This window comes from Aethalodelphis obliquidens, unplaced genomic scaffold (genome assembly GCF_003676395.1).
Source record: "Aethalodelphis obliquidens isolate GAN/ISIS:26980383/991018 unplaced genomic scaffold, ASM367639v1 scaffold1, whole genome shotgun sequence".
Lineage (NCBI taxonomy): Eukaryota > Metazoa > Chordata > Mammalia > Artiodactyla > Delphinidae > Aethalodelphis > Aethalodelphis obliquidens.
The window spans coordinates 61,643,026-61,660,022 of NW_020837945.1; the positions used below are offsets into that span (position 1 = coordinate 61,643,026).

At 39.8% G+C, this 16,997-nt stretch overlaps 1 protein-coding gene across 2 annotated transcripts in view; it reads left to right on the forward strand.

Annotated features, from left to right (window-relative positions):
• GAP43 (growth associated protein 43) overlaps positions 1-16,997 on the forward strand; it is a 92,619-nt gene that overhangs the window by 51,399 nt on the left and 24,223 nt on the right. The window lies entirely within an intron of this gene.

Consider the following 16,997-nt stretch of genomic DNA (forward strand, 5'->3'; position numbering starts at 1 on the left):
CTGAGGCTACATATATTTTATGGATGGGAATTAGCTAATGTGATTATTTAGCTCTGGGAAGTGCCTGGTGTAAATGCAGCCAACTCCCTATTGATTCAGATGATGTAGTTTGTGAACTACCAGCAGCTAAAACATACTCTCAGACCACCTATTCCTAGCCCACAATGTGTTTCTGGGCGTTTTCCCCCATCAGTTGGTGAGCAGTGTGCGTATGTGTATGTACGCTCAGAGAATGTTAATTGTAACATTAATCGGGGTCAGACTAATTAGGAAAATAAGTCTGTTGATGTTGCCAAAAACAAAAGAAAAACCCCAAATATAGAACACATTGTGAAGTCAAACATAAATTATCATTTTATTATCAAAGACACTACTTTCTACCATACACATACATAATTGAGGGCTGACTGTGATTTTAAAAAGTTACTAGATTCTCTTTGGTTTAGAGCTCTAACCTGGAGTGTTTTCACTATTATTGCCCAAAGAGCCTGTGCAGAATTGGAATAGAGCATTCACAGTACAAGATAAATTTAAGGGAACTTCACCCCTCAGCACTAGATCTGTCCCTCCACCCCAACCCATCCATAGTGGTGAAGGAGGCCAATGGTCTCCAAGGTCTTTCTCTAGCCTAGTGTGACCCATGAATACCTTTCAGCCCCAGACATTAAGATAAAGTTGCTTCTGTGCCAGTTGAAAAGGTTGGGTTTACTCCTTTAGAATTTAGTGATTTAACCCACTATGTGTCCAAGGACCCAAATTTGGGCACACACCCACACTGTGCCCTTGGGAAAACACCTACACCATGAGGATGCTCTGGGAAATGCCTTGCTATCTGACCGTTAGATTGAGAAAGTAATTATTGAGTATTTGCCATGATATCCATCTCTCCACATTAGATACTGCAGGATAGTGGAAGATTATTCTAGATATTTTCTGGTCTACTTCTTTCATTTTACCCCCCAAATTCTGTGAGTAAACAGCCAGATTATATTAACTATTATTGTTATTAGCATTATCTAACCTCAGATAAAGCACACACCTCTTTCTACCAGTGGCTCATCTTAAATCTTTATTCTAACTATATACCTGCCCCAGGGGCCAGACCTTGAGGTTAAGAAGATGGGAATATTTCCCTGGAAAAGGTAAGGCATGTGATAAGAATGGTTTTGGTTTTAATTTACTCAGCAAAACAAACCTTGTTAACTACTCTTCTTTAGGTTTAAGTTCCAGCCTTAGATACAATGGCTAGAAATCACTTTGCATATGACCGACTACCTATTGGTAATTTTCATAAATCTTAGAAATTAATCATGATTTTAAATATAGAAAATATTTGACATTACTCAGATCATATTTTTAAACTGGGATTTCTGAAATTGTAAGTAGAGACAGAAAGACATAATGTGATTTTAGGTATATGCTCATGATTTGGATTAATAGAAAGGAAGACTGCTTGAATCAATGGAAAGTCTAAAAATAATATATTTTAAAGGAAATTCAGTTTTATTATTTTTCAAGTTATGATAATTCCAATGAATCAATGAACTATTTTATGTAGTACATGCTCAATAAATGTCAAGTGATGAATGAATGAAAATTGGACAGATTCAATTTATAGATAATAATTTGTTTATTCATTCATATATTCTTTGTGCAGCCTTGCTTACTCCATTCACTTATTTAATTAAGAATGTGTCTGGTCAGTAAAAGCAATAGGGATCATGCTCTGTCCTAAATCTTACAATTTCTGACTAAAAAATGCCTCAGTTAGTCTGAGCTTAATATGTACATTGAAAGGTAATTGAAAAGTATAAATGAAGTTCAACTTGAAGGTAATCACAAAGGGCAATTTATTTTACATTGTTTCTGAGCTTTGGGTAGGTACTGCCCTCTTGGTTAGATCTTGAAATGCTGCCTATAGCTCCTTTCTGGACCGATGTATCTATTAGCCTTGCCTGCTGTAGGTGACAAGCACAAATTACCCAAATATGATGAGTCTTATGGAATCACAGAAGCTACAGGTGACAAGGAGATCTGTCACAGCATAGCAAGCCCAAATTCCCATGGGCCCTGTACCACATTTTCGTCTATCTCGTATTGGATTTCATTCTAATCCTGGTTAAAAGAACAATATTCCCAGTTGAGCACTACTGTTTGGGAATGGACGGCTACCCTGGGTGGCTTTAGGATTCTGTGACTGCCTGGAGGGGTGTAGAGACAGTCTGATACGGTGGAGTAGGATTGGGGGGCAGAACAAGCCAAAAGAGAGATTCAAGACAAAAATTGCTGTCAGTAAGAGGGTCAGAATTTTGGACCACTCTGATCACTACTTTAATACAAACAGGAATTCTTTCTAAATTATAAATGTTTTCTTTATTTTACTTCCTTTACTATTAGTGGGTTTATTACAGGTGGATGCCACTTGCATTAGGACATTTGGAACTTTTTTTTTCATTTTTTTTTTTAATCCTCCAACTATATCTTCCTGTCTCTGCTTTGCCACTCTGTTTGCACATCTCTGCATATGTCTACGGCCAAAAAACTTCCGTGCATTTCTGATGATGATTCCTTTATAGGAGGAGACGTGTTTGTGGTATCTTTAGGGTACTGCCTCCTTTCAGCCATGAGGAGAGGACTTTCAAGCCTCTTTGAATGATAATGTCTTTGGTGTCTCCTGCTGGATAGTGCTCATTGTATAGTGCTCATTGGACAGTGCTCATTGGACTCACGGTAAAAGAATTCTCTGCTATGTCTCTTCTTCTCCATGATAACCCGCTGACTTTCCCTAGTAGAGGACTCCAAAACTTCTGCTCTGGCTATATTCAGTGATGTCGTATTACCAAGGGAACACATCCCGGAGGCTAGAAATCAGAGATGTTGACTGGGTAGCTCTCACAGGGTACTTGACTAGCACTAGTAGAAAGTGTAACTGGGTTATCCTAGATTTTCTGTATGTTGATTTTGGCTGCATTTTATTTTCGTGGTCTCTTTACCCTTTTCTAACTGAGGCCATCAATAATGATCCAGGAAAGAGAGGAGTTCTATTCATCATCCCTCTGAATAGAAACTCAGTATCTTTCTACCTCTCTTCCTTCTTTTTCTTCCTCCTTCTTCTTCCCTTCCTCCCTCTCTTCCTCTCTCCCTTTGTTCTTTCCTTTTTCCCTTTCATTTATATTAACTTCCTACCATGCTAGGCATTAGCGTCACAAAGATGCATTAGTTATGGTCGCTGATCTTAAGGAGTTCTGATTTGGTAGTAGGCGTGGGATGAAATTCAGGGAGCGGTTTTGAAAACTATCACAGTAATAATCTCAACTCAGTTAAATTCTACAAAAAGATATGGAGTATCTTTATATGCCTATATACTGTGGGACAAAATATGGATGAGACAGTGCTTCTGCAGTTTGCTACATGCTAAAAAGGTTTTATGTAATGTGTGCCTCTATAGCCAAATTATTAGCAAAAGAATAATGCAAATTTTATAGTTTCTGGAAAGATAATTATGTGTAAAAAAATGAAATACCCAACCCACATTTTTGGAGTTGGAGAAATTCTTTACTTTCCCCAGAACAAAATGTTCCAAAGGCCCAAGATAACCATCCGTAATATTCTTAGCTCTCCAGAGGATAGACCCACTTCCACCACACTCTGTGTTACATGTGAGATTAACCAAGGATATTTACACTTATTTGACACAGTGCCTCAGAAGCAGTTTTGATTTGATATGCGGTTTCAACCACTTCCCAAATTTATACACAATTCATAAAGAGTGAAAATTTGGGGTGTGAAAGTCCATAAATGCTATCTATAAAACAGGAGCACCCTGTCAGCTACTCAGTAGCACGCTGCTTAAATACTGTTGATAGGTAAGCTTTTATAGAGCACTTTTATATTGCTCTAGTAATCATTTTTATTGGCTTTTCTTGAAAACACTCCAGTGACATTCGATAATATTTTTCTTTCTGCTTTTACATTCTGAGAACAGGGGCAAAGTAAATGAATATTCTGCCCACAGACACAGTGACAAAGTAGGGGTCAAACTGATAGACCCCCTAAATCCTCACCTTAATCTTGGCCTTGCAGTTCTTTACCTCTCTTTTAAGGTGCTATGTTTTATCTCAATTCCTGCGTTTTCTCTATCTTAGCAGTTGTGAAAATTTCTGATTATTGTCAGGAAATACTAGCCAGGTCCTAGGACATTCTGTGCCCTCCATGCCCAGTAAGATATACCAAGGAAAGAATGCTGGAGACCAGGAGTATAGCCTCAATAATTTTACTAATGAGATGTGTGATATGAGGCAAGTCATTGCTTCTCTCTGGGCTTCAGTTGTCTCTTCATTAAGAGAAGGGGTTAAGGTAGTTGGTTTTTAAGGTTTAAAATATATAGTTTCTACTGAGCCTGCGCTCTCGAGCTCACGTGCCACAACTACTGAAGCCTGCGCGCCTAGAGCCCGTGCTTCTCAACGAGAGAAGACACCGCACCGCAACGAATAGTAACCCCCGCTCGCCGCAACCAGAGAAAGCCCGCGCGCAGCAACAAAGACCCAATGCAGCCAAAAATAAAAAATTTAAGAAATAAACTTCAAAAAAAAAAAAAAAAAAAGATCAGCCAAGTAAATAAATAATAAAATATATAGTTTCTATAACAGGTAGCACTTAATGAGCATTTATGAAGTGTCAGACCCGGTGCTAAGTGCTATGTGGGGATTATCCTATTTAATCATCAGAACCATTCTGTGGTGTAAGTGCTTCAATTTCCCCTTCCACTTTTACAGATGTGGAAACTGAGGTTAAGAGACATTGAGGCACCTCATCAGCATCAACAGCTGGCAAGTAGCTAAACCATGAGCTGAACCCCGGCAGCTTGATTGCCGAGGTCATACATTGAACCCTCACACCCAGGGAGAAATGAAGACGAGAGGAATGTCTAAGAACCCAGGCATCGTGTCCTAATCTAAGACCATCCCCCTCATTTGTATAATTGGATACTCCAGACTCTTGTCTGGGAATCATTAATGATTGCATTTATAGGCAGGTATCCAGTAACTAACTACACTCCTTGGTCATAACTTTCTCACAGCTCCGTCACCCCAGAGTTATTGGGGGTATTAAACTGGTTTTGAGTCTTGAGTTTTTAGTTTGAAAATCCTTCAAGTACTGTTTGATTAGGCCCCAGAGAGCTGTAAGATCAGTTAAAATTGATTGTTCTTAACAGGAGTACTGCTGACCCCATTAAACATACCAGAGCTGAAATTTAGAAATTGAAATGTTCGGAATTCAGTCAGATGAAAGCAATTTCATGTATTCTAGACAATTTCTATCCTAAATTTATCAGAATTAGTATCTTTCAAAATTCTTGTTTATATTGTTGCTCCCTTTTGGCAAGCATATTTCCAAAGGACCCCCGATACCTTTATATTTATAACTAGAATAGTATAGAGAACTTAATAGGTAGAACAGATAGGAGAGCAATCACTGTCTCTTCAAACAAAAAATTTAAGCAGACAGAAGATAGGAAGAGACGTAATTTAGAGTCAAGAAACTCATATTACGAGGCTTTTTATCCATTCTTTTATAGCTCATATTTAATAACTACTATCACCTTATTTAAAAAGCCAATAAACAGAAAAGCATGTAGCTCCCCCAATTTTAAAGTGGTGAAACTATATTTGGAAGTGAAACTCAAACAATATTTCTTAAAGTGTAGAATATTTTTCAGACACTAATGCATGTTTATCAAATATCTTTTCCTCATTTTTCTCTGCATACACACATGCACACATGCATATCTACCCAATTCTAAAAGGATTACAAGGAGGAAGAACCAAGAGTAGCAAGAGTTACATAGTCAGTCCATTTGGCTGAAGATGGGGAGAGAGCAGAACACCCGATCTAATGGACTAGAAAGCACTGAGTAGTCGTTACTCTTATTTTGTCCTCACAATCATAGCTTCATTAAGTAAAGAATGAAAAGATTTCTATAACCAGGCATAAAAGGAAGGGAAGAAGGAAACCAATAATGCTGCTTAAAGCTACAAGACTGGAACCCTTGAAGATCTCCCAAGACTCTACGGTTTACAGTATGCACAGAGGAGGGAAAGGTTTGGAAGGATGTGTAAGTTTTGCCAGCCGTCTTAGTCATGTTTTAATTTTGTGCCCTAAGAAAATGACTGAATCAGGTGCTGAACCACAGGCCAATTCATATCATCAAGAACATTTGAGTCACTGCTTTCTTCAAAAAGTCTTTAGCCAGTTGTTAATCTCACAACACTAAAGCTTGGCTCTCTAAGCAAATAATTTATTTTGAGTCTTATTTAAAAGAATTGCCCGTAAATTGTTTTCACAAGGATGATGAATAACATCATGTTTTTTAATAGATCCAGTATCTTGTAGGAAGTATATAGAGCAAATGCTCTGTATTTCCAGCATAATAGACTAAAGACTGCCTATAGTCAAGAGACCTGGATTCTTGTTCAGATTCTGCTGGTGATTTCAGGCCAGCTCTTTTGCCCTCTAGAGGAGCCTGGTTTCAACATCTTCAAAGTAAATGGGTTCAACTAGGTTTTCTCTGCTTTCTAGCTTCAGAAGGCAAGTGTGCAGTGGTAGACTAAAGAGGCATCTGGAAGAGTGGGCATATGGCCTCTTACTCAACCATTCTCACTTCCCTGTAGTGCCTTATTTTCTAAACTATTAGATGGTGGGTTTAGGGGACAGGGCAGATAGTAGAAGTCTGGATGGACGGGCGAAGATTTCACGAAGAGACAGCACTAAGAAAGTTTATGGTTACACTGGAAGCCCAGGAGACTGCAAGGAAATCTCAGTGGAATTTTCTAACCCACCTTACACTTGAGATTGAAAATAAAGAGTTGACAATGATGTTTTCAGATATGGTTAGACTTGCTTTTAACCTCCCTGAGATGGAAAACTACAGCTCGAGTGGCTATAATTTCCTGTCAATAGTTTCACTTTCATCTTAGACTTAATTTATTATTAGTTTATTTTTTAATACCCATATTATTTCATTAAAGTAATTTAAACAGCTTCAAGGGTATATAAAGCCTTGGATTCTTGTGTAGAGCAATGGATGCATTTGACAGACAACTGTGGTTGATAAGCTTTTCAAAGGTTTTGTCAGTAGACCTTCATTAAAACATAAGAATGATAGGAATAGGCCTAATACGACTTTCCTCCAATTCTTTTATTTACTGTACAGTCACATAATTGGATCTTCCACCATCAGTGAAACTGACTAACAGGCCCAAGTGTTTGGAATTGGGTTATTGCACATCCCAAGAAAAGATGCAGTAGATGATGCCCAAGTTAGATATGCTTACTCAGCAATTCTCACATGTATTGTCACTTTTTGAATCACAAATTAGGAGACTGTGGAAGATAAAATATTTTAGTTCGATCATCTCACACCATCCTATTTGGAATGGAAACTGCAGTATCTTCAGGGGAAAAGAAAGTACCCTAGGAGGGCTATTTGCCTTTCCTTATGAATCATGTTCAATATTAATGTTCTTTCCTGGAGGCATATATATGGTCAAGTAAGTCCTGAGGCTAATTTTTGGTTTTTATTTTTTTTCAGTATGAGTTGGTAGAATCTTTTGGAATTCGGAATAGAAACCAGAAACGATTCACCTAAGTGGTCCCTTCTGTGTGTCTCTCAGAGTGGAGATGAACATTTTGATAGATCCACAAGAATATTCTCTTTGCCTTGGGGTATGAAAAAGTGAAGAATATAATTTAGATATGTTTTAGGACCGTCTCCATGACTATAGCATAATTGTCTGCCAACTCACAAGCACATACATACACATACACACACACACACACACACACACACACATACACAGATTCAATATGTAGGGAAAGGCCTGTTCAGAGGTTCAGGCCATTAGAGAAAATCTAAATTTTTTCACTCTTCAGGCCAACAAGAAGTGGAAAATGGCTCCAGGCACATCTCTCTGTCTCTTAGAGGGGGTGTGGGGAGAGTAAAGCTCTTTTCTATGCTGGTTGTGTTATTGAGACGTGTTTGTCAATCTACAATGAGATGGGGAGAGCTAGGCATTAGGATTAAGGCTACCTATGATGAAATTTATAGTGTATGAAAATTAAAGTCCTGATTAGGCTAATTAGGGAGAGAGAGTCCAGGAAGGCTTCTTGGCGTAGAGTTACTGCAGCTGAATCTTGAAGGACAAGATGTATGTAATAAAAAGGGATATCTTTTATTTAAAAAAACTCGAGAAACCGCCTCTCATTCAAATTAACACAAAAATACAGATAACTTAATTCATGTCATAATTCAGCAGCAGCTTTCGAAGATTAACCATCAGTGGAAAAAGTAGCTCCATCGTGTGTTTTGTTTATTGTTGAAACTCTTGCCCCTATAACAATGGGAAATAGAAGGCAACCAGTAAGTATTTGCTGAATGAGTTAAGAATGAATGAACAGGGACTTCTCTGGTGGTCCAGTGGTTAAGACTTCCCCTTCCAGTGCAGGGGGTGAGGGTTCGATCCCCGGTCAGGGAGCTAAGATCCCACATGCCTCGCCGCCAAAAAACAGAAGCAATATTGTAACAAATTCAATAAAGACTTTAAAAATGGTCCACATCAAAAATATCATTAAAAAAAAAAGAATGAATGAACAATGTTATCACAGTAGAGAAAGTACTAAAATTGACCTAAAAGACTGGATTCTAACCTTAACCTAATTCTAACTTTAAGCACTCAAATTACTTCGAGTGTGAGTTTACCCTTTCATAAAACAAAAATGTTGGACAGATATTTTTAAGATACCGTTTCTAAGATAGCTACCATTTCTAAGATAGCTCAACAATGCCCATTATGACACATTCCAACTTCTTTGCAGATTCTAAGTGACAAGGGGACGCAGACACTTGCTCAAACAGAAAGCTGTGCCGCTGTCCCCCTTTCTTGTATTTTGGAAGCTGAATACACAAGCTTCCCAGAAAGTTCTGTGGTTACTCAGGGGCATACATCATCCTCGAGGTAGCCAGAATCCACAGCACTTAGGGCTTCAGAGACCAATGTGAGCATTTTGCATTATGTTCAGGAACATATTGAAAACTAGAGGAAACCAAAGCTGCTCCCTTCTGAAAGCAGGTGATTAATTTCATTCCAGCCCCATGAGTGACCTGTGTGGCTCTTGCCAGTGTGTGACAGGTACACCCAGGGAAGGAATGATCTGCCAGCTTCCTTGGCACCTTTTCCTCATCTGACACGTTTAAGTAATCTTTGCAGGGTGTTAAGAGTCTCCTGAACCTGCTGTGCCCCTGCTATAGGGTGAATTGTTAATATGTTCCCAAACTAACAGCGCTGGGACAGAGACCAGAAAATAGTCTTTCCCACTCCCGTTGCTGATTCTCCTTTTCCACAGTAGTGTAAACATAATTTGCATACAGCTTGTGAGCTGTTCAGACTGCAGACCACAGGGGACATTGGACTGGGAGGCTGAATAGATTCCCCCTGCCACACGTAAACTGTAACTTGCAGCAACTCTCACGTATTTGATAAAAAGACAGAAAGGACTCCTCTTTGTGAAACTACTCTAGTTCAATTTAAAGGGCTAAGCAAGGCCAGGTTTAGCAATGTGATTATAGCATTCTCCCCAGTGCTGTAATCAGATCCTGTGAGAAAAAAAAGCAGTTATGAAAGATGTTTGTCTCCCTCCTTCCTTCTCCTTCAATACAGGTGGCTTAACTCTAGTAGGTGGAGAAGAGAACCTGGCTTCTATGGGAAGATACAAGCCGGTTTCCTTTTTCTAGCCTGTTTTTAAAAAAGGAAAAACAGAGGGTAAAAAAATGAAGCAAAACCTTGTCACTTTCTGATTGGCTGTTTATGTATGCTTTTTACCTCGGCAGAAAAGTAGACGTTTAAGATGTACCATTGTATTTGTAGTACATGGAGAGTGGTCTGGATACAAGGCTGGTGTAGTTGTCAAGGTATGTAACGCCTGGGAGGAGGAACCCTTCTCTGTTTTCCTAACATCCTGATAGAGCAGGTTTTTGTAAGAGTGTCATACAATAAGTGAAGAAATTGTTTTGCATGTTCAAGATTAATCTGGAATTCTGGTTACGTGTTTATCCCATTAGGAGTCTCCACCAAAAGGTTAGTTTGACATATGAGTTAGAATGAGCATTTATCACACTTTCAGATACTACTGAATAATATTTCTCTTTCCCACTCCTCTCCCTGTATTTCTCTTAGTCACTGTCTGGCCATCTGCCCTGAGATACATGATGATTGTGACTATACATGGGTATATGTTGCAATGTAAAAAAAAAAAAAAACAAAAAACCCCAAAACATAAAAATCATTCATGATTGATGGTTTTATTAGATATCTGCAGTAATGCGTTGGTAAACTGGCTCTCAAAACAAAACAACAAACAAACAAAAAACCCCAAACTCAAAAAGCCCTGATCTGTAGTGTTTGTTGCAAATACACCCATTGTGGCTGATTTCAGGCTACCCATGTGTTGCCACTGAACACACAGTTGGGAAGCGAGGCTGACAACTTGCTCTCAGTAGCCAGTGGGAGCCAACTCCATCGTATCCCAAATCAATATATTTTAATAATTTAATAAACTTTACTTTTGGTAACTAAAATACTGGAACAATAATTATCAGTTCCCAAACAATGTATTAGTATGGAAACACACAAATATCAATTTATAACGTTCACTTACTTATATACATATGCATGTGAGGCCTTGAGAACTAGTTTTAACATTTGCAGTGAATTCTGTTGTGCATTGTACCCTTATTATAAAGGTTAAGAAAAAGGGTAAAGTTTAGGATTGCAGTAATTACTACTGAAGGGATGGATGGATATATGCCCTCAAAAATGATCTGAGCTATATCTTTTTAATGAATTGAAAGGCCTTTTATCTTTTCAGAGATGAATTCAGCATTTGGAATGAATTGTGACCATGGCTGACTTTTCTTATTTCTAGTGCACAGGAAGGGTTGCCTCTTTCCTTTCCTCCTAGTAATTTTTAGTGCAGATGATGCTTTTTTTTTTTTGCGGCACGCGGGCCTCTCACTGCTGTGGCCCCTCCCGTTGCGGAGCACAGGCTCCGGACGCGCAGGCTCAGCAGCCATGGCTCACGGGCCCAGCCGCTCCGCGGCATGTGGGATCTTCCTGGACCGGGGCACGAACCCGCGTCCCCTGCATCGGCAGGCGGACTCCCAACCACTGCACCACCAGGGGAGCCCACAGATGATGCTTTTAATTCTAGGCAGAGCATTGTGAAACAATGAATTCACAGACGGTATGATCAGATTAGGGAGTAATTTTTGAAGAGTGAAGCTTTCAAAATTTGGCCTGGGCATCATTTGTTCAAATAAGTTTCAAATATATATACTAATCCCCCAAACAGAGCTGATCTGGTTGAGAATGGTAGGGGGAAATGGCGATGGCTGGAGAGGCCCAGAGTTCCTTTTACTCTGCTTCTCTCCCTCCCGTCTAAATGGACCTTCTCTGGGCTCTGAAGTATAGTTTGAAAAATATAAATTTAAGGAATTTCTCTGGTACTGACTTTCTACACATGTCCAGCAAAATGGTCAAGTCAGATATGAACCTGTCAGTCTCACTGTAGTGGTCTTCAAAATGAGTATGAATGGCTGCAGTCACACTGATTAAGTAGTAGGTTCTGTATATTATTTATAAGGTGAAGCGAACTACCCCCACACCCCATATTGTAGTGCAACTGTTTAGTCATAGATAGGATTGGTCTGAGTAACCTCCAGGCACGGTGTTAGGTACATTAAACTATGTTCTATTTTCTTTTGGTTCCAAATAGTATTAAAGCCATGCAAATTTATTTTATAAACAAGAAGCCCAAGTTTTATTTTCTGAAACTTTGTTTTAAAATCCTAACTCAGTGAATTTTGAATCGTTTTCCTTGGAGCCCTGAAGTTCAGGGAGTAGGAACTCAGAAGTGGTTTCTGGGAATTAAGTTGTTTCACAGAGGCCAGGTTGGTGGGCATCGGGGTCCTCTACCATCCCACAATCCCCTATTCCTCCACTGACTATTTCTGAATCTTAGTAAAACTTTGGCATTTTAACTAATAATAATTGAAAATTACTGTTGTCAACTTAAGGCCATTTCAAAAGTCTTTGAGTTTTGGCATGATTAAAAGTCAACTGAATGTAATTCGGAACCCGTATTTTAATTTGGGCATCACTCTATACTCAGCTTCAATTGTTTGTTTTACAAACAGATGATCCTCCCAGATACAGGACTTGTTCAAATTCTAATTGTTCAAATTCAAATAGGAATTGTTCGGATTGTTCAGATTCTATAAGAATTTGTTTCTTATTCAAATTGTTAAAAAATGGAAGTTGGATGACTCACCCGGGGTTACTTACCAAGGCTAAATAAGATTACTACATCCATAGCTTCTGACTCTTAAACAAAAGGAAACAGACTAATAATGCAACAATATTTTTTAGTTCTACTCCAATTTGCAACATAATTGTATAAACAAAACATTCTCTCTGATGAGATACCACTTAAGGAATTCCATCTATGTAATTGTGAAATAGCCACAAAAATAAGATTTCTAGAAAGCTAAAGCCCAAAATCTGTCTCAAGAGTTCTAAAAAATCTGTCACCTTTCTTTCTTCTGCTCCTCAATCCCAGTGAATAATGGATGTCTGTGCCTCTGCGTAAAAGGATGCCGAAAGCTGAAACTAACATACATTGTAAAGCAATTATACTCCAATAAAGATGTTAAAAAAAAAAAAAAAGGATGCCGAAAGTGAAATACCCGTGTGCAACAGTCAGTTCTTATTTAACTCCGCAGATTAACATCCTAAATGTCACTTGAATGATTAACATCATGTTGTGAAACAGCCCAGCTGGGTAAAAAGGAGTAGATCCAATAACTACAAGATAATCTTAGGCTTAGGGTTAGAGGGGTTTTGACTGGTCATTTCTAACAGGCAACTTGAAGACCACTCATACAAAGCTACAAATACCTTACACCTATCCATACAAATACCCTACACAATACCTTCCACTGTTTACCTTTGGAATGAAATCTAACTTATAACCATGACCTAAAAGGCCCCATATGATCTGACTTCTGCTTCTCTCTCTGATCGTGTGTCCTACTCTGCCCTTCCTCACTCTTCTCCAGCCATCCCACATTTCTTAGTGTCTCTTGAACACACTCAGCTTGTTCCTACTTAGGACCATTGCATTTGCTTTCTCCCTCAATCTTCCCGTAGCTACTTCTTAGCCCCGAGGTCTCCATTTGGATACCACTTGCTCAGAGAAGACTTCCCTGACGGTTTTGACAAGAACAGCACCACACCTGCCAGCCCCATCAGTTCTACCCAATTTGTGTTCTCACTATCACTCTCAGTGTCTAAAATGACTGTGTTTATCTACCTAAAATGACTTCTCTGTCTCTCACTAGACTTTCTGTTCCCTGAAGGCAGGGATGTGGCATCCTTCAGCACAGCATCCCCAGTGCTCAGAATGGACCCCAGCATGTAGATAGCCCTCAATGGACATCATTGATTAATAATATGAATTTCACCTATGGAGAGATTTTTCTTCGTAAGCAACTTGAGAAAGGAAAAACATCATTTTAATTTTGAAATGTGAAGACCCGCCAAAAAAGCTAAGAATTTTTTAGGCAAGGGTCCAACTTTATTGCTTACAGCCAAACTCTCATAGACTTTATAAATCAGGATCCTCTTTTCCATGACTTGTCATCCAGGCAGCAGACACTTTGCATCTGGAGGAGGGTGTTTGGCTCAGAAGGGAAATTGGTCTGAGTGTGAAAAGAATTTGGGACCCCTAGGAAGAACCAGGTGAGGTGTTGGTGGGAACTCTGCCCTGAAGAAAGACGAAAGAGGAAGTAGAAGGGTACAAGAATGGGGTAGAAAATGGCAGAGGAAAAAGGGAGAAGAAAAGTCCAGCAGTGGAAATATCAGAGGGGACAGAAAGAAGAGAAGATGAAAGGAGAAAGGGGAGAAAGCAGGACTGCAGGGGCAGTGATGGGCGGAGCAGAGGAGAGGCATGAGAGCTGTGGGTCCCTCTAACTCTGCTGCCAGCACACCCTCTGGAGTGGGCGGGACACATGTACCTTCCCCTCTGGTAAGAGGATATGGTTTGGAAGGTGTCTTTCCTGTCTAGCACTCTCTATTCTCCACTGCACAAATAGCAGGCGCTAAAAGGCTCTCTGGCAAATGGATTTTCTGTCTCGGAGCAGATCTTAGTGGCAGATGGGGCTCGGCTCCCCAAGGACAGACCCGTCCCCCCTCCCCACCCCCAAGGCTCACTATTGTTCCAGCCCTTCTGCAGCATCAGTCCGCAGCCAACGCAGCTTCAGCAGCCAGTGCAGCCTCAGCAAAGCGAGAGATGCTGCCTCTGCCTGCTTCCAGGCAGGAAAAGAAAAGAGGAGTTGAGCTTTACTGCCCCACAAGTTTAGACGGAGCTCTGTTTTCATCCTAATACGTTATGGACTCCAAGGCACGTATCAGAAACATTCTTTACTTAGAATGCCTCACAGGGAAACAGTTTTGGAACTGTATTATCCTGGGTTCTCACTGTGTGGCTCTCATGATTTGTTTAATCCCCAACCTCTTTATTTATAAGATGGAGATAATAACACCACCCTCAAACAGATGCTGTGAGGATTTAATAATTTAACATATTTAAGGAACCTGGTACACGGTAGGTCTTCAAAGAACATTACTTTGCTTTACCTTTTTTTCTGATAATCTGAAATAAGGAGTTCTCATACTCCCCTCTCCCCATATGGAAATCCTCTGGACAGATCTTCAAACTGAAGAGGGTGAAAGCAAGGATCTTCTATCATCCTTTCATATGTACATTTATTAGTAGAAGAGATTCTTTTATTCAGTAAATAAATAACCACCTTTTTTTTTTTTGGTGACCCAAAGTAAAATATCTCAAAGAGTATCAAGTACTACAAAAGAAAAATGCATTACTTAGTGGATGCTGCAACAGTAGACAGAGAATTGCGACAGCCGTGGCTTTAGCCAGCTCTCTTCCTGGAAGACTGCAGTGCAAGGGAAAGCTCACAGGTGCTAGAATTGGACCTACCTATGTTTGAATCAAAGGCCTGGTCTCTAATCAGCTTTATGCCACTAGCTCAACGTCAGATTTGTCGTCTTTGAAATAATATAATATCTTCGTTGCTGAACTTGGTAGTTGCTAGTACTAAATAGATCACATGTAAGGTGCCTACTATGGTATTTTATTGAACACATAGTAAGTGTCTGATAGAAAGTCACCATTGCTTCTGGTTTCTTTCAATTGAAGCTACTGGGAAACTTTTTTTTTTCCCTTGGTACTACTCCTAGTTTTATAAAGGAAATTGATGAGCAAATAGGACGTGTTTTATGGCCAAAAGGAGAGACGTAATGATTTGCAGCCTCTTCTGGGAGTCAGAGACTATTCTATTTGGCCTACCTTGTAGCTCAGCAAGATTACCAAGTCCTTACATTATCAGTAATGATGGAGCTTGGAAGCCAGCCAAGGCCACCAGGTAGTGATGTTAGGATTAATTTAGGCCCATGTAATTGGTCCCTGGGAAACTGCGATCTAGGGATTCAACAGAAAATGTTGGGGTCCCTTAAGGGAAATAACTAATAAACTCTTTCTAGGTAGATACCAACTATAAACTGTCGCATCTTGGATTTCAATCTCACAAACTTACACCTAAAAGGAAACTTAAAAACCTCCTAGACATGGGAACTGGGTGGACTTCAGAAGGGTCCTTTAATCCCCTGAAATTATTTGCAAAATGTTATACTGGGTGTGAATATGGGTGATATTCTGGTGTCCTTGTCTTTTATCAGATATTCAACTGGGACCATGACACGTAAAGATTAAGATCCACTGTACTCGGACACCCTCCAGGAGATGTTGTATTGTGGTGTGTTTTAATGAAAGATGAAACATGCTCTGGGATCCAGCTTGCACGGTCTGTCCATGGTCACACACTGAGTTTGGATCAGAATAGAGGAGATAAACCCAGAAGTCGCAAAGACTGTATTTATTTATTAATATGCATAATTTCCATACTGCACTAGGCACTGTGGGGGATATCCATGCTTAAAAGTGAATATCTGTTATCATGGAAGTTACAATCCGGTTGAGAAAGAAAAGTACGGGTCGTAAAAGAAAAACAAATCCAGGACCAGTCAAGAGCAATGTAAGGAAGTACCAGTTTGCAGGCTGCAGTCTGTAATTGCAAAGAAGGAATTCTGAGGTTGGGATGATGGGTAGGGTCCTAAGGAAAGAAATGAACATTTCTATGGTGGATTGGTGAAGATGCTGGCCCAGTAGCTCGTGTCAGTGTGGGAGGATGGGATATGCTGAACCTACTTATTAGAAGCCTTAAAGTGGTCAGAGGACTTCACCCTCAGTGTAGCAGTTAATAGAGGGTGAATAGAGGGTGGTTGAAGTTTTTACTTTATTATATTATTTTTGCTCCAAGAATGACTCCGATGTTTCTACAAGTTCTACACACAGCACAATCTACACGTACTAATAATTTTAGCTTATTCGTTAAAGGAGCTCCAATGAACAGTTTTAGACTGAGCTTTCAATCGTTTTGGAAGGACTGAAAAATAAAAAATAATTTCAGGACAGCTTAAAAATAGAATCCAGTCACAATAGGCGGTTCCAACCCTATTGCTTGGCTCTGTCACTTGCCCGAAGCCCTTTCTTCCTGGAGAGTGATTCCGGACTTTGCCTTCCACCCAGGCTTCCAGGCTGGGAACGGAATTACGCTGGTGCCCTCTGCTGGGAGAACATGGGAAGTTCAGCAGGAAACAATGGTGTCCTGGTCTTTGCACTGTAGGGGCTGAGTCGGTGATTCTGGGCCCACGGCAGCCTCCAGGCTGGATTCATTTAGTGCTATTTACAGACTTCCCAGTCAGGTATGCTCTGGCATCATGCCCAAATTCATTAACCAGGAGTAA